At 35.5% G+C, this 18801-nt stretch overlaps 1 protein-coding gene across 1 annotated transcript in view; it reads right to left on the bottom strand.

The window, feature by feature from the left end:
• LOC137233772 (uncharacterized) overlaps nt 1–18801 on the bottom strand; it is a 474284-nt gene that overhangs the window by 249046 nt on the left and 206437 nt on the right. The window contains exons 4-5 of the mRNA XM_067757128.1: nt 11147–11293; nt 9398–9795 (exon numbers count right to left, since the gene is read on the bottom strand). The gene's annotated coding sequence lies outside the window, so the exon portion shown is untranslated. The remainder of the gene's footprint in view (nt 1–9397; nt 9796–11146; nt 11294–18801) is intronic.

Raw genomic sequence — 18801 nt, 5'->3', positions numbered from 1 at the left:
CCAATTCAGGGAGCGGACGTTCCAGGTGCATGCCCTCAATTCATTGTCCTTCAAACGGGGGTGAAAATATTACTTGCAGGTATAGCGAGCAGGTTGCTCCAAAACATGCGCCCGCTTGCAGCCGCGCCTAGTGGTGAACAGACGCTACCGGTGGGGGATCCCCCGGCTAGTCCTTAAACCGATTATGTCAGAGTGGCCTAGCCATGTTGTTGCCTTCGATCAATTTTACTATTTCGAAATTATGACTGTCAACAGTAGCTTGTTTGCCAAGGTGCAAATGAGCTTTGCTCGATGACAGCAGGTACACCGTTTTGTCCTCATACACCACCAAACCATCCTTACCAACAAACGTCAGACATAATTATAACAAAAAGACAAACAAAAAGACACGTAAGTTTGCGATCAGCGAAGCGACCACACGCATCTACACAACGGAATTAAATTTGGAAATCTTGAATTTGAATTTGAATTGCCGATATATATATTTTTTCGAAGTTTTGTTACGCGTAAGTACCAAGTGCCGTGCGCCGCCCCTACGACACTTGCAGCGACATAACCGCATGCCTATTTATTTAGAGACACAAAGTTTAATATAATGAATTTAATTTAAGAATTCATGGATCACGACTTTTAGGTCTTTCTTGTTTTCCGGCAAAAGTACAACTAAACTCTTTCGCTTCTTATTCGTCTCTCTTCGCTGCCACAGAACACATCTATATAGGGTTCCAGGGCATAAGCTAATAGATGAGAATACAAAAGCGGATGCTTTATCTAAAAGGGGCGCATTTTAACTTAACCTAACCATTCCGTTCAATGTAATGTTGTGTTTATTGCACAATTTAATCTTAACGATCTGGTTTTTGCATTAACAAATAAGTAATATGAATATAAATGGAACTATTTCAAAATCATTAAAAAAAAAAAGTATTTCAGGGGAGTACCGGAGCCTACCTTTTTAAGATATCCACCACATAATTTCTTCTAATTATCACTGTGTGGTTATTTCCGCGAATTCGAGCATTTCGCGATTTGTTGGGACGATTGAAAGGATGGTCTCGGTACTGTTTTCGAGATCATATATCGCAATAGTTTTATGTTGTATTTTCTTCGTGGGGACTGACCCGCGGGTATTGGCTAGTTTTACGAAAATGCGAAAGATAAACAGACGTTTAAATCCATAAAAAATTAACGGCTCATTATTACTTAAGGCAAGTTCTTCATTATGTCAGCGCACTTAAGTTGTACGTGTTGTTACTCAAAATTTAGTGCAGTGCTCCCAATTATGGTTTTGTAGTAGTGTACGATGGAATATTACCAACTTGAAAACAGATACAACTAATTAAGCGTAGCCATTGTACTTTTCATTATAAATACATTCAATGTACACATGTCAACTTAATAACACGCTTTGCAAATACATATGGGCAAGTCCTTGCCAACGGACACGAAACTCGCACGCATTTGTACCTGCATAAAAGAGAACATGAGCAGCGGACTGAGCGGATATTACAATATTTGAAGTAACAATTTCGGGTACTTCAAAAAGGTAAGTACGTATATATGACCATATATGATGAGGTTCCGAAGTGACAAGAAATAGAAGTAATTTTTTAATGCTTGTGAAAGTATGCAAAAAAAGGCCTGAAACCCTCTTTTCATAACCGGAGACGTATACTGGTACATAACTTTCGCTCTGCTTATTCTTCGATACATTTTTAGGTCATTCAGTAGAGTTCGTTCTTGTGCTCCTAACGATGTACACATTTTAGTTTCATGGAAGAAGAAGAACAAAAGTACAAAATAAATCAAAACTTTAAAGAGGTCACATATAATTTTGCGTTCAAATAATTCACGAATATAATAAATCCATTGAAATTTGGATAAGATACTCCCATTTGAACATTATATATTAGGGGAGCTCAGGATTTTGTGCAAATGGTTTAGTATCATTGTAAGAGCAAGCTGGTGTATTATTTTCACACAAAACGCTACGTCATGACACAACATCCAAAACCATAGTTTATTTTTTCAATTCTCAATAGCAAATTAACATCTGTCAAAACAAAATAAAATATGCACAGAATAAATTTAAAACGTAAAAAGGTGTTCAGGATCCGTAGCTTTGCTAGAGCAACGTTTACAACACCAAATACACAAAATTCTGACCTCCCTTACTATTATTATAGTTTGTTAGTAAAACATCCAAATTTACAAAATCTATGAAGCCTTTCTCTCAAATTATATTTCTCTGCCCAAGTGATAAAAATAAAGGCTGACCAGTTTTGATTTTGGGTTCGTGATGGACGTTATTTGGGATTCGCCCACATATAAATAAACAAACAATTGCAAAGAAATTATGTATAGGAAGATGCGTCATTTCATTTCGCTAGAATATCAATAAAGACATTTGCTTTTATATTTTGAATAGAGCAAAATCTGTTTGTTCAGCTAATTAAAACAAACAACGAGGGATTTTTTTTGAGGCTCTAGAAATGTTTTGTAATGCTTGACCGGAATAGGGGCATGGCACCACCCAGTAAAACAAATGTGTCCTAAATTCCTCTTACAATAAAACTTGGTAAGTGCAATATCATTGATACAAAACTATTTTTCGCTAAGACATAACTTACTATTCTGGTCTACGACCCTTTTAAATAACTTTTGTATAAATGTGGGCGTGGTTTTTAACCGATTCCGTCCATTTTTCCTAGAAATAGTTCCTGCTATAAGGAAAATATGTGTACTAGGCCGGGTCGATTTATGGTAAGGGAAAAAAATCGCCCATTGCTCTGTGAAAACCATATTCTAGGGATCATAATAAGAAACTTTGTCGAAGGAACCATAGCTCTAAAACGAATTCTGATGCCCCCCCCCCCCTTTGGGTCGTAGGGGCAAATTTTGAAAAATCCCACTTTGAAATGCCTATGTTTTTTCTTTTCGGAGTTTATTTTTCTCTTTAGAAATTTATTTAGTCAGAACATATGTAAATGAAAAAATTTATTTAACTTAGTAACAGAAAAAAAAATTTAAAAAAATTATTAGAAATTAGCGTTTTTACAACCCCCTTTTAAAACCAAGGCAACACTGTGATGTATTTGCATGTCGTAAACATAGTTGTGTCAAAGACCCTCTAAATATAAGATGGTACATTGTAGAGTTCTAAAGCTTTGTGGAAATTGTGGGACGGCTGTACGAGGAATGCACCATACCTTTTGCTATGCTGTCCGCCTCAACATAACTGAATTTTTAAGGCTGTTTAACTCTGTAATCTTTGCTGTAATTTATTTTGCTTTTGGAAAAATGACCTATTTGAAATAAGCTGCCTGAAAATATTGGCATAACAGCTTAAGTTAAATCAACAATGCAAAATCTTGGAAAATTTGAGCAGATGTGGCAATTGCGCGCGTTCGTTGAACGAAATGTTGACAATCTATTGATCATCACTAGGAAATTAGCTACATTCCATCAACTAGGCAGCACTTTAGCAATACTACTGTTATTATTTGGCTGCTCAAACATATCCATATTAATTGTGCATTAAATCTAAAATATAAAACTCAAAAATGACTCCGGTTGTTATTTTCGCAGCATTCATTTGGTTCAAATACACAACCAAAAATAGCCAAAGCCATAATAATTTACACGGGTCATCAATTCTTTCTCTGATTCAAAAGCTGAACTACCAGCGCTACCGTCATCAGCTCAGTGTCATCATTGCCAGTAGCGCCAATAACACCAAACTCGTGCCTGACACACAAAAGTCGTTTCACTCAATAGCGCAAGTGAAATGTACTACGCACTCACTACTAAGTAGCGTAAAAAATTCGCTTGGACTCATTGCGTCAATGAGCTACCATTGAGCTGGCACCGCATTGGCGCTGGCGCCATGCATTTTACACCACTAAAATTGCGCGAATGCCCAGGCTCATGACTTTTTTAATCCAGATGGTGAAAATGAAGTAGGAGCAAAACGTATGGTGTATTCCTGGTGCAGCCGTCCCACTTTGTGGAGAATGAACGACTCTACAATGCTCCCTCTTATTAATCTACGCTCTGCAGAACAATTTGGACTTTGATATAAACTGTAAGATTTAATAATTTAGGTTTAAAGTTTTAATGTTAAAAATATATAATTATGTACGATATAGAATTTTTTTGTCGCAGACGAAAAAGCCTAATTATCGTTTAAGCTTACAATGGACTTATAAAGTGTTATATTTCTTTAGAGTCAATTTATTGTTTACTTTTTAGTTAATTTTCTTAACCAAAATAATAAAAGCTTATTTTTAAAAAAGTTTTTTTTCTTTAATTTTTTCCTGTTATAATTTTACTTGAAAAATGAAACACCTTTTTTGCAAATACATATATAGCTTATTTTATTCGCCCACGATACTTTTAAAAAACTTTTATATGAAAATGAACGTGGTCCTTCACCGATTTCGTCCATTTTTTCTTCGAAGCATTCTTTATAGTAATAGCAACCTCTCTGTTGAATTTTGTAATGACAGGTTTAATAGTTTTTGATTTATGATTAATAATATTTGTAAAATCAGAAGCGGGCGGTGTTACACCCATTTAAAAAAAAAAAATTATTAGTCTTGATACCAGTCCACACATCAAATTTTAACACTCTAGATGAATTCTTTACTAAATAAAGAGGTTTTATGTGTTTTCCAAAATATTATATACGTAAAGAGTGGGCGTGATTACCATCCGATTTCCCTCATTTTTAATAGCGATGGGAGATTAGCGCCTAGGAACCCATATACCAAATTGCAATATTTTGAATCTCAATTTCAATTTAATTTATTTAAAAAACATTTAATTGTACAACTAAGACTTACAAATCTTTTATATGTACATCAACTGAGAAATTCATAAATTCAAGCACATAGAATGACAATATTCCACAAAAAAGTACATATCTGCCTAACGTAGGCTTATAACTAACAGGGAGATGAGGATAACTAGGTAAATAGGAGCAAGTAGGAAGCGCAGATTCACACCCAGATTACTTACATTAATATGCTAGTAAAGTATTGAAGTATGTTTGTCCTAAAGTTATTCCTAGTTAGTACAATCTTGACATTTTCAGGAATAGAGTTCCAAAGTCTTGCGGCATTAATGAAAAAAATTCGCTCAGTTGTAAGAGAGTTGTATCTGGGAACAACCAAAGTATTGCATCTCTGTGGCCTGGTTAGCTGTAACTTATCATACAGGTACGCCGGAGTCTTCCACTCTAACAATTTATACATGGATATGCAATTTCTTGCTGCCAAATATTACAATCAAAATATTACATCCAAGGATTTTGTTCCGCCATGGCGATATATGACCATATCGTCTTAAGCCATACACATACCTCGTGACATTGTTAAAAACAACATTTACTTTGTTGGCCGAAACTGAATTCAGTTTGCTGTCAACAATCTTTGCGTATGTAATATGTGGTAAAATCAATTGCATAACTAACTTCCGTCGCCTTTCTTGAGGTGTGCAACGAGCAGAGAGCCATAATTTACGCAATATAATATATACACTGCTAACAATCTTATTTACATGATTTAAGCAGCTTAGTTTACTGTTGATAATGAAACCTAAGCTTTTTATCTTATCAATAGTCTTGAGAGCAGATGTGCCGATCACTGACGATGGGATGTCGTCTGTATTAACTAGACTTTTAGATACAGGCACAACATAAGATTTGGCAGCGTTCAACCAAAGAGCATTTCTTTCTGCCCACAACATTATAGCAGACATATCACTATTGATTTTATGACACAAATCTTCAACAAAGCCAATACGGTTAGAGAGGTACAGTTGTATGTCATCAGCATACGCGTGGGCATTGACATATTTACACACCGAGAATACATCATTTACAAACATACTAAACAACAAAGGACCGAGAACTGAGCCCTGGGGAACACCCACACTTACATTTTTTTGTCGCTATAGATATCTTTCCCCTTTAACTTGTTGAGTTCTTCCACATAGGTAGCTAGATAAAAGTTTAGTATAACTTTCTGAATATCTAAAGAAGTGCTTCAGCTTCCAACATAACAACTGATGATTATCAGAGTCGGACGCCTTAGAAAAGTTTAACAGACAAAGTAGCGTCAAATCTGCATCATCATATGGTCTTCTTATATCATCCATGATTTTCATAATAGCAGTGGCACAACTGTGCATTTGTCTGAAACCGAACTGCAGAGGGGATAGTAATTTATTACTATGAACATGGTTTGATATTTGATGAGCCATCAAAGACTCACAAACTTTCGAGAATACTGGCAAAATGTTCATAGGCCTGTAATCCGAGGGATTTGAAGCAGGTGATATCTTTAAAACAGGCACTACAATTGATTTTTTCCAAGCGGCTGGAAAGCATCCACTTGAGAAACAGTGATTTAGTATGTGAGTAAGAGGAGCAATAATAAAGGGGAGTATAATTCTTATAAATTTCATTGGTATACCATCAATACCCACTGCATTCGACTTAATTGACATAATAGCCTTGACGACGTCCGACGTATGCACTCCTTTGTTGGAGTTGCCTTCCATCAATCTTTTTCTTCCTATGAATACAAGTGCGATGCATTATTTCTCTCTTTTTTTTTTAATCCCACTTAATATCATCAACCAGTCTCATCTACATTTACCAATTTCTCATCGGATCACCAACTACGGATCGATTACGAACATCATCATCTCCGCCACATCCAATCCAAGGAAACAGAAAAGGAAGTATCCATCCACAGCCGTAAGTTATATTTTAAATATAAAATCATCCGAGGTAGCACTTGCGCTGCATTAGTCCCCTAATTCTACCTAACCCTTGCGCGGGCACCATAGTACTCGCTTTATATTAGTTTTCTAATCTCACCTAGCCCTTGCGCGGTCGCAAGAAGTATCACATCGTTCAAACCATCTATTTTTTGGCGTAATTAATTAACTTTCATGTAAACAAACTTTTTCGTTCCATTGTGGACATATCTATCATTTAAATTGTCATACTTGAATTTCCCATTGTTAGCTTTAAGTGTTAAACTAAATAAATGAATTGCTTTAATTTGAAATACGCATTCACGTCATTGCGTTAAACACATACCAAATTTCATTAAGATACCTCAAAATTTACTCAAGTTATCGTGTTTACAGACAGACGGACGGACGGACGGACATGGCTAAATGAATCTCTTTTTTCGCCAAGATCATTTTGATACATATGTGAACAAAATTAATATACTCTTTGAGCTCTGCTCAGCTGAGTATAAAAAAATAAGCTTGAATAAAAAGAAGCATTCCAGCTTACTCATAATTTTTCATAAGCACTCAAAACAAAATATGTACATGTCGGTGCAGTTGATACATTAGTCAATTATATAAAGGTTCTAATATATTTCCTATTTCTACTTGCTACTGATTATGTGTCTCTAGAACATAGTAGCTTTTGAATAAAATAGGTTTTACTCATTACCTCTATGCTACTGGAGTTATTCTTATTAAACTTGTCAGAATGTACTTGTCATTTGATCATAGTAGTCTTTGCTTTATGAATTACCTGTTTTAATTTCACTATTGTTTCGGAATTATTGAGAGCGAGGTGAGAGTCACAAACTCTACCGAGTATGGCCCTTCTATGATGTGTGTGGGTATGTGTGTAGGTGAATTCAAAACTATATCGATGGAATATACGTTTTTGAATATTGAAATATGAGTTTGAGGGGCAATTGAACTTCGAGTGCAAAGCTGAACACATCATCGTCAAGGGACTTACTATGCAATTAAATAAATTAAAATGGAGGAAGCTGAACCAAATAGAGCGAGATGCAATAATGAGGACGATAATCCTCAGGATTTGGATGTTGATCCTACATACACATGTAAAAACCAAAATTCAAACAAAACAAAAGAAAGAACATAAACTACAAAATTTTTTATTTTTGGAATCAACTCACAATTATGTCATAAATTATTGCCGCACAACAATTGAATAAACAAAAATAACAATGTCACTGAACCATAGAAATTTTGTAAACATAAGCAAATTTAAAATTTAAGTAGGCCATATTTGTTTATGTTTGTTAAACAGTTGCATTTCCGAACTGATTATATACGTATATATGTATGTATATGAATATATGTATCTGAGTAGTTCGTTGGCTTGTATACTGACCCTATATTCATGTCAATAGTTTGCTGACCTGCATATAAGAATAAATGTTGTCTATTTAGTTTGTAAGTATTATCGTAATTATGTATTATAGCATATAAGAAATATTTGTATAAAAAGAATAAATTCAATTTCTGTTTGATCAGATGGAAGAACACAACAAATAGTTTTATTTTACATTCGGAAAAGTTCTTCGAAAGATTTATGGACCTCTATGCGTTGGCGATTACCGAAGAAGATTTCATAAACATCAACATAGTGCAGCGAATTAAATCGCAGCGGCTACGCTGGCTAGGCCATGTTATGTGAATGAAAGATGACGCTCCGGCCAAGGAAGGGTTTCAATCGGGACCCGCCTAAGGAGGCAGAGGAAGCGGGCGGCCCCACTCCGCTGGAAGGATGTGGTGGAAGACGATTTAAACTCCCGTAGTGTAACCAATTGGCGCCAGTTGGCAAAGCGAAGAAGCGACTGGCGCGACTTGTTGGACGACCATAACTGCTTAAACGGTTAAGTGCCAATAAATTAAGTAAGTAAGCAAGTATGTCGTCTGTTCTTCTACTATTGTAATTCGGACAGGTTCTTTTAGTTATCTTGCAGTTGTCTGAGAAGTATCTGTTGGAGACTGGTAACTAACCAGTTGGCAAAGCGAAGAAGCGACTGGCGCGCCTTGCTGGGCGGCCATAACCGTTTAAACGGTTAAGCTCCATTAAAGTAAGTAAATAAGCAAGTATGTACTCACTTAACTGGCACTTAACCGTTTAAACGGTTATGGCCGTCCAACAAGGCGCGCCAGTCGCTTCTTCGCTCTGCCAACTGGCGCCAATTGGTCACTCTAAGGGAGTATAATCGTTTTCCACCTCATTCTTCCAGCGGAGCGGGGGCACCCCGCTTCCTCTGCTTCCACAGGCGGGTCCCGTTAGGAACACTTCCTTGTCCGGAACTTCATCTTTCATTCGCATAATATGGCCAAGCCAGCATAGCCGCTCCGACTAAATTCGATGGACTATGTTGATATAGATGAAATTTTATTCGGTACTCGCCATCGCCAACGCGTCCATAAATTATTCGAAGAACATTTCTCTCGAACAATTCCAGAGCCGCTTCATCTGATGTTGTCATGGTCCATGCTTATGCACCATATAGTAGGGCGAGTATGACAAGTGACTTGTAGAGCATGATTTTCGTTTGCCCAGAGAGGACCTTACTTTTCAATTGCCTACCTGGTCCGAAGTAGCATTTATTGGCAAGAGTGATTCTTCGCAGGATTTTAAGCTGATGTTGTTGTTAGTGTTAATGCTGGTTCCCAAATAAACCAAGTCTTTTACTATTTCGAAATTATGGCTGCCAACAATAGCGTGATTGCCAAGGCGCAAATTAGCTTGGCTCGATGACAGCAGGTACTTCGTTTTGTCCTCATTCACTATCATACCCATTTTTACAGATCATTTTTCAAGTTTGGAGTAAGCAGAATTAACGGCGCTGGTGGCCAGGCCGATGATATGTTGTTGTTGTTGGCCGATGATATCATTGTCATCAGCGTATGCCAGCAATACGACCTACTACATAGGTCAAAAAAGAAATGTTTAGGATCACTACCACAATCACGAGACTCTGGCCGCTTGGTGTGCATGGTGAGATTAAAATAAATTTAAATGTTAAAAAAGAGATACACACTTTAACATAATCAATTTAATTTAAGAATTGATGGATCATGACTTTTAGGCTTTCTTGTTTGCCGGAAAAAGTACAACTCAACTCTCGCTTGTTATTCGTCTCTCTTCGCTGCAACAGAGTACATCTATATTGGGTCCCAGGGCATAAGCTAATAGATGGGAATAAAAAAGAGAATGCTTTATCTAAAAGGAGCGCATCCCAAACTAAACTAACCATTCATGTCAATCTAATGTTGTGTCTTTTGCACAGTTTAATCTTAACGCTCTGGTTTTTGCATTAACAAATAAGTAATATGAATATAAATGGGACTATTTCATAATCATTTAAAGAAAAGTATTTCAGGAGAGTACTGGAGCCTACCTTTTTAAGATATCCAGCATATCATTTCTTCTAATTATCACTGTGTGGTTATTCCCGCAACTGCGAAGATTTCGCGATTCGTTGGGACTATTCAAAGATTATTTTCTGGACGGTCTCGGTACTATTTTCAAGATCATATATTGGTATATCGCAATAGTTTTATGTTCTATTTTCTTCGTGCGGACTGGCCCGCGGGTATTGGCTAGTTTTACGAATATGTGAAAAATGAACAGACGTTTAAATCCATAACAAATTAAAGTCTCATTAATACTTCAGGCAAGATCTTGATTATGTCAGCTCACTTAAGTTGTATGTGTTGTTTTTCAAAATTTAGTGCACTGCTCTCAACTCTTGTTTTGTAGTAGTGTACGCCGGAATATTACCAACTTGAAAACAAATACAACTAATTAAGTGTGCCTTTTGTTCTTTTCATTGAAAATACATTCATTGTATACATGTCAAGTTAATAACACACGTTGCAAATACATGTGGGCAAGTCCTTGGTAATGGATGATACATTCGCACGCATTTCAACGTGCATAAAAGAGACATGTGCAGCGGTCTGAGCGGATATTACAATATTTGAAGCAACAATTGTGGGTACTTCAAAAATATAAGTACATAATATGACCATATATGATGAGGTTCGGGCGTGACAAGAAGTAATTTTTTAATGCTTGTGAAAGTATGCAACACTTAAAGAAGCTAATGGGAGATTTTACATTCCTTAAATGAGAGAAAGAGGGTGAGATAAAGACCCAATGCCCGTAATTTTTCGAAATCTGATATATCTTTTTAAAACGCTGGATATAATCTTATATACGGTTACGGACGGAACAATTTTTTTTCAATGAATTACATTATATGAAATTGAAAATATATTCTATGCGAGATATCAAGTTTTAGGTCTAATAGAGTAAACATAATCAGCATACCTGGAATTTCGAATACGCCTTCAAAGTCCGGATTAAGGGCCCAAAACCCCCTTTTCATAAGCGGAGACGTATACTGGTATATAACTTTCCCTCTGTTTATTCTTCGATAAATTTGTAGGTCATTCAATATGGTACGTTCTTGTGCTTCTAACCATGTACATATGTTAGTTTTATAGAATAAATAGAACAAAAGTACAAAATAAATCAAAATTTTAAATAGGCCATATATAATTTTGCGTTCAAAAACTCAGGAATATAATAAATCCATTGAAATTTGGATAAGATATTCCCATTTCTAGTCGACAAATATATATATTAGGGTGGGCCGATTTTTATGGAAGAAAGTTTACCAATATCGCGCCAATTTTGGGGAATTCCGCTTATTTCCAACCTTCTGCAAATGTTTGAATCGCTAAATTGTCGAATAAATAACTCCAATATTCAGTAATGCAAAATGGTCTTTATTAGACTACTTTTAGAGTAATTCACAATAACACTTATACTTCACAAATAATCGCGTGTTTAAATCAAACTGAATACTGCTGACTCAGCTTGCGCTGCTTTTATACTCTCTGGCTCTGTATTCGCATATTTCTACTAAAGTCTAGAAATTCGCCATACTGCCTTCCACCTAAGTCGGATCTTCCAGATCAGACAAAATTCTGAACGCTGCCAGCCTTTCCAAATGAACCACGTTCATTTTGTTTCGTGGTTTGCCAATGGTTTGTATGCTGTAAACTACATCGTTGATCTGTTTTATAACTTTGTACGGGTCTTCCCAATTACAATGTAGCTCAATTACTAAGCATGAGATACAGCAGTTCTAGAAGGCGACACGTCTAGACTTTATTAGAAATATGCGAATGCAGCAACGGAGAGCATAAAAGCAGCGCAAGCTGCGTAATCAGTAATCAGATTGATTTAGGCACGCTACCAGTTACGAAGTGAAGTTTAATTGTGAATTATAATTGGACTACTCCCAAAGTAGTCTCATAAAGACCATTTTGCAATACGGAATATTGTAGTGATTTATTCAACAGTTTAGCGATTCGAACGTGAGCAGAAGGTTGCAAAGAAGCATAATTTCCCAAAACTCGTTACAATATGTATACAATTTCACAATCAAATGAAAATTTTTTTAGTAGGTCATGAAAAAAACCTTAAAAATCAAAGTCGAAGAAAAGTAAAAAAAAAATGAAAGTTCGCAGGCTCGAAAATTATTTTTATGCGTAGTGGAACTTGTTTTTCTGGGCACAAATCTTATCGAAAAATCGATAGCGCGATATCGGTTAATAAATCAACCCAGTCTAATATATATATTTATTTTTTCAAGCAGATAAGATTCACAAGAAAACTGCAAGATAGCTTGAACTGCTTTCTTTTGTGTCTTCATATGAAATTGTTGAATACACCAATAAAACCTACATTAATCTTTAAAATACATATCTTGTTGAAATCAGAACTGATTTTAGATTTTCCTCAGATAATCCTTTTTGTATATAAACTAAAAAAGAGATACAACAATTTAAATTTTCGGCATATTTTGTAAGATTTCTGTAACATCTCCAAGAATCAATTAACAGTTTATACACTGCTGAAAGCGCAATATTCCCCCTTTCTGACGACATATATAAGTTTTGTTCGTTGGCTAAACAGAAATATAGTTATAGGCCAATGTATGGATCAATTAATGAAAAAGAGGTAATGGACTTGACAAATTTTAGACACCAATAAAAATGTTACCCGAACTTTCCTGAAAAATTTTAGTAAACAGACCTATTCAACATCTGAAAGCTTTTTAATTTTAAGTCGACGTTTGCTTTCTAGGAAAATAATAAGGATAAGGCAGGATCTATTTATTAAACCTCCGTTTTCTAAAGTTTGTTTAATGCTAAATAAAAGTCTAGACAAAATTTTATTAAAAGCAAAAACATAAATCTTGATTTAACAGCGCAATAATATAAAAAAAGGACATTATATTTTGTTGGTAAAACATCCATATTTGCAAAACCGATGAAGCCTTTCTTTGAAATTATGTTTCGCTGTGCAGGATGAGGGGAAAGAATAAACTATTTGATTTCCACACCATACACATATTTGACCTTAAACCCCAAAAGATAGAAATAAAGTCCGACCAAATTTGATTTTCGGTTCGTGATGGACTTTATTTGGGAATTGCCCACATATAAATAAACAATAAATTTCAACAAAGAAATATTGTTTTGAAATATAGCAAAATGCGTCATTTCGTTTCGCCAGAATATTAATAAATACGTTTGGTTTGTTATTTTGATAGAGCAAAATATGTTTGTTCAGCTAATTAAAACAAACAAGAAAGGGTGTCTAAGTTTGGGTGTAACCGAATATTGTATACACAGCGTGTGTTTGAAACGTACAGTTCATTTCAGATAAATTAGTTTTTCGAATTTTGTTACGATGGCTTTATCTTTCTTTTTTTTTGAGGCTCTAGAAATGTTGCCTAAAGCTTGGCCGGGATCGGAGCGTGGTATCGCCCATTAAAAAAAATTTCTCCGAATTTCCTCTTGGAATAAAACTCGGTAAGTGAAATACCATTGATACAAAACTATTTTTCGCTAAGATATGGCTTATTATTCTAGTCTACGGCCCTTTTAAATAAGAGTGGGCGTGGGTTTTAAACGATCCCGCACATTTTTCCTTGAAATATTTCCTGCTATGTATAAGGAAAATATGTGAACCTAATCTAAATAAGATCCTTTAATTTTTCTTCGAGTTATGGCTACCAAAACGTAGAAAATTGTTTGGTAATAAAAGGGGTGATAACACGCCTATTTTCACAAATTAAAATTTTTTCATTTTTGTTGTTATAATTTCACGTGGAAAACGAAACGCCTTTGATATAAAGCCCTTATTTGCAAGGATATAGTTTATTTCATTCGTCCACGACCCTTTTAGAAACCTTTTATATAAAAATAGGCGTGGTCCTTCGCCGATTTCGTATATTTTTCTTCGAAGCATTCTTTACAGTAGGGCAATCTCTCTGTCGAATTTTGTTATGATAGGTTTAACGGTTTTTGATTTATGATCAATAATATTTGTAAAATTTATTTTATCACCAGTGGGCGGTGCCAAGCCCATTTACAAAAAAAAAAAAAAAAATGAAAAATCTTAATATTAGTCCAATAATCAGTTTTATGTGTTTTTAAAATGTTATATATATAAAAAAGTAGACGTGGCTACCATCAAATTTCCTTCAGTTTTAATAGCGATGGGAGATGAGCGCCAAGGAAACCATATACCACGTTGCAATATTTTATTCTCAATATTTACTCAAATTATCGTGTGCACCGACTGATGGACGGCGATGGCTAAATCAATTCCTTTTTTCATTTTGATATATGGAAGTCTATATTTATTTCGATTCGTTTTTTCATCCTCAGCATTTTGATATAGGGAAGTCTATATTTACTTCGATTCGTTCATGCTCGTTTTGCTACCAAAATTAATTCACTCTGTGTGCAAAGCACGCTGAGTATATTTCAAATTCCGCAAGTCTTATTTTTATTTACACGTCTCAAAACACATAAATATAATTAAGTGTAGCCATTGTACTTTTCATTAAAAATACATTCATTGTACTACTGCCAACTTAATAACACACTTTGCAAATACATATGGGCAAGTCCTTGGTAATGGATGCGATATACAACCTGCATAAAAGAGAACATGAGCAGCGAACTGAGAGGTTATTACAATATTTGAAGCAACAATTGTGGGTAATTCAAATACGTATACTGGTATATAACTTTCCCTCTGTTTATTCTTCGATACATTTTTAGGTCATTCAATAGAGTAGGTTCTTGTGCCTCTAACGATGTACAAATGTTAGTTTTATAGAAAAAATAGAACAAAAGTAGAAAATAAATCAAGAACTCACGAATGTTATAAAGGACAAAATATTTTGTTAGTAATTTATCTAAATTCGCAAAACCGATGAAGCCTTTCTTTGAAATTATGTGTCTCTGTCCAGGATGAGGAAAAAGAATAAACATACACATATTCGACCTTTAATACCAAGTGATGGAAAAAAGTCTAACCACTTTTGATTTTCAGTACATGATGGACTTTATTTGGGATTTGCCCACATATAAATAAAACAACAATTGCAAAGTAGTTGTGTTTTGAAAAAGTATAGCAAAATGCGTCATTTCATTTCGACAGAATAACAATAAATACGTTTGCTTTGTTAGTTAGATAGAGCAAAATGTGTTTGTTCAGGTAATTAAAACAAACAAAAAACAAGTAAGGAAGGTTAAGTTCGGGTGTAACCGAACGTTACATACTCAGTTGAGAGCTATGGTGACAACATAAGGGAAAATAAACATGTAGGAAAATGAACCGAGGGAAACCCTGGAATGTGTTTATATGACATGTGTATCAAATGAAAGGCATTATAAAGTATTTTATGAGGGAGTGGGCCATAGTTCTATAGGTGGACGCCATTTAGGGATATAACCATAAAGGTGGATCAGGGTTGACTCTAGAATGCGTTTGTACGATATGGGTATCAAATGAAAGGTGTTAATGAGTATTTTAAAAGGGAGTAATCCTTAGTTCCATAGGTGGACGCTGTTTCGAGATATTGCCACAAAGGTGGACCAGGGGTGACCCTAGAATTTGTTTGTACAATAAGGGCATCAAACGAATGGTGTTAATGAGTATTTTAAAAGGGAGTGGGCCTTAGTTCTATAAGTGGATGCCGTTTCGAAATATCGCCATGAAGGTGGACCAGGGGTGACTCTAGAATGTGTTTGTACGATATGGGTATCAAATTAAAGGTATTAATGAGGGTTTTAAAAGGGAGTGGTGGTTGTTGTATAGGTGGTCGCCTTTTCGAGATATCGCCATAAAGGTGAACCAGGGGTGACTCTAGAATGAGTTTGTACGATATGGGTATCAAATGAAAGGTGTTAATGAGTATTCTAAAAGGGAGTAATCATTAGTTCCATAGGTGGACGCCGTTTCGAGATATCGCCATAAAGGTGGACCAGGGGTGACCCTAGAATTTTTTGTACAATATGGGTATCAAAAGAAAGGTTTTAATGATTATTTTAAAATGGAGTAATCCTTAGTTCCATAGGTGGACGCCGTTTCGAGATATCGCCATAAAGGTGGGCCAGGGGTGACTCTAGAATTCGTTTGTGCAATATGGGTATCAAACGAAAGGAATTAATGAGTATTTTAAAAGGGAGTGGGGCTTAGTTCAATAGGTGGACGCCTTTTCGAGATATCGCCATAAAGGTGGACCAGGGGTGACTCTAGAATGAGTTTGTACGATATGGGTATAAAATTAAAGGTATTAATGAGAGTTTTAAAAGGGAGTGGTGGTAGTTGTATATGTGAAGGCGTTTTCCAGATATCGACCAAAATGTGGACCAGGGTGACCCAGAACATCATCTGTTGGATACCGCTAATTTATTTATATATGTAATATCTGCCAAGATTTTAAAGGTTTTTTATTTCGCCCTGCAGAACATTTTCATTTTCTTCTACTTAATATGGTAGGTGTTACAACCATTTGATAAAGTTTTTTCTAAAGTTATATTTCGCGTCAATAAAACAATCCAATTACCTTACCATGTTTCATCCTTTTTTTCGTATTTGGTATAGAATTATGGCATTTTTTTCATTTTTCGTAATTTTCGATATCGAAAAAGTGGGCGTGGTCATAGTCGGATTTCGTTCATTTTTCATACCAAGATAAAGTGAGTTCAAGTAAGCACGTGAACTAAGTTCATTAAAGATATGTCGATTTTTGCTCAAGTTATCGTGTTAACGGCCATGCGGAAGGACAGACGGACGACTGTGTATAAAAACTGGGCGTGACATCAACCGATTTCGCCCATTTTCACAGAAAACAGTTAACGTCAAAAAATCTATGCCCCCACCAAATTTCAAAAGGATTGGTTAATTTTTGTTCGACTTATGGCGTTAAAAGTATCCTAGACAAATTAAATGAAAAAGGGCGGAGCCACGCCCATTTTGAAATTTTCTTTTATTTTTGTATTTTGTTGCACCATATCATTACTGGAGTTGAATGTTGACATAATTTACTTATATACTGTAAAGATATTAAATTTTATGTTAAAATTTTACTTTAAAAAAATTTTTTTTTAAAAAGTGGGCGTGGTCCTTCTCCGATTTTGCTAATTTTTATTACGCGTACATATAGTAATAGGAGTAATGTTCCTGCCCAAATTTCATCATGATATCTTCAACGGTTGCCAAATTACAGCTTGCAAAAGTTTTAAATTACCTTCTTTTAAAAGTGGGCGGTGCCACGCCCATTGCCCAAAATTTTACTAGTTTTCTATTCTGCGTCATAAGTTCAACCCATCTACCAAGTTTCGTCGCTTTATCTGTCTTTTGTAATGAATTATCGCACTTTTTCGGTTTATCGAAATTTTCGATATCGAAAAAGTGGGCGTGGTTATAGTCCGATATCGTTCATTTTAAACAGTGATCTGAGATGAGTGCTCAGGAACCTACATACCAAATTTCATCAAGATACCTCAAAATTTACTCAAGTTATCGTGTTAACGGACGGACGGACGGAGTCCACCTATAGAACTATGGCCCACTCCCTCACAAAATACTCTTTAATGCCTTTTATTTGATACACATGTCATACAAACACATTCCAGGGTTTCCCTCGGTTCATTTTTGTACATGGTTATTTTCCCTTATGTTGTCACCATAGCTCTCAACTGAGTATGTAATGTTCGGTTACACCCGAACTTAACCTTCCTTACTTGTTTTTCTTCGAGTTGTGGCTCCAGAAACATAGAAAATTTTTTGGTCGTAAAAGGGGCGGTTCCACGCCCATTTTCAAAAAAATCAGGAGTCTTATTATCAGTCCAATAATCAGGTTTTATGTGTTTTCCGAAACGTTATATATATAAAAAGTGGGCGTGGTTACCTTCCCGATATCCCTCATTTTTAAAAGCGATGGGAGATGAGCGCTAAGGAACCCATATACCAAATTGCAATATTTTATTCTCAATATTTACATAAAACTATCGTGTGCACCGACAGACGGACGGATGGATGGACGGTCATGGCTAAATCAATTCCTTTTTTCATCCTCAGCATTTTGATATATGGAAGTCTGTATTTATCTTGATTCGTCCAAGCCCGTTATGTTATGAAATTTAATACACTCGGTGTGCAAAGCACGCTGAGTATAACAAGATTGACTGTTAGTAGCTCTAACTTATATGTAGATGTATTTTTGTTATTTCAAATTCCTGGAATTTTATTTTTTATTTATACGACACAATTAGGTATAAATAGCGCCCACGAAATTAATATCGGTGTAGTTTATTCTTTAAAAGTGGTAGAAAAGGTTTTAAAATAAAAAAAAATGAATCAACAAAATAATCTCTTGCTGCTTGTTGTCCTGCTAAGCAGCATTCTATCCTATACAAATGCGCAAAATAGCATTCTAGGGGGCATTCCTAACAATATAGCTAAAAGCCGACACACAGTGGCTATATTTCATAAATGGACCTATGAATGCGTTGGTTCTATAGTCAGTGCTAAATTGGTGCTTACGGTTGCACATTGCTTTAAAATTATAGCAAATACTGATGATATCGTGCTTAAAGCTGCTGTAA

The sequence above is a fragment of the Eurosta solidaginis genome, chromosome 5, assembly GCF_040869045.1.
Source record: "Eurosta solidaginis isolate ZX-2024a chromosome 5, ASM4086904v1, whole genome shotgun sequence".
In the NCBI taxonomy this organism is placed as follows: domain Eukaryota; kingdom Metazoa; phylum Arthropoda; class Insecta; order Diptera; family Tephritidae; genus Eurosta; species Eurosta solidaginis.
The sequence above is the reverse complement of the archived record's forward strand: the minus strand, read 5'-3'. Positions and strand labels throughout refer to the sequence as shown.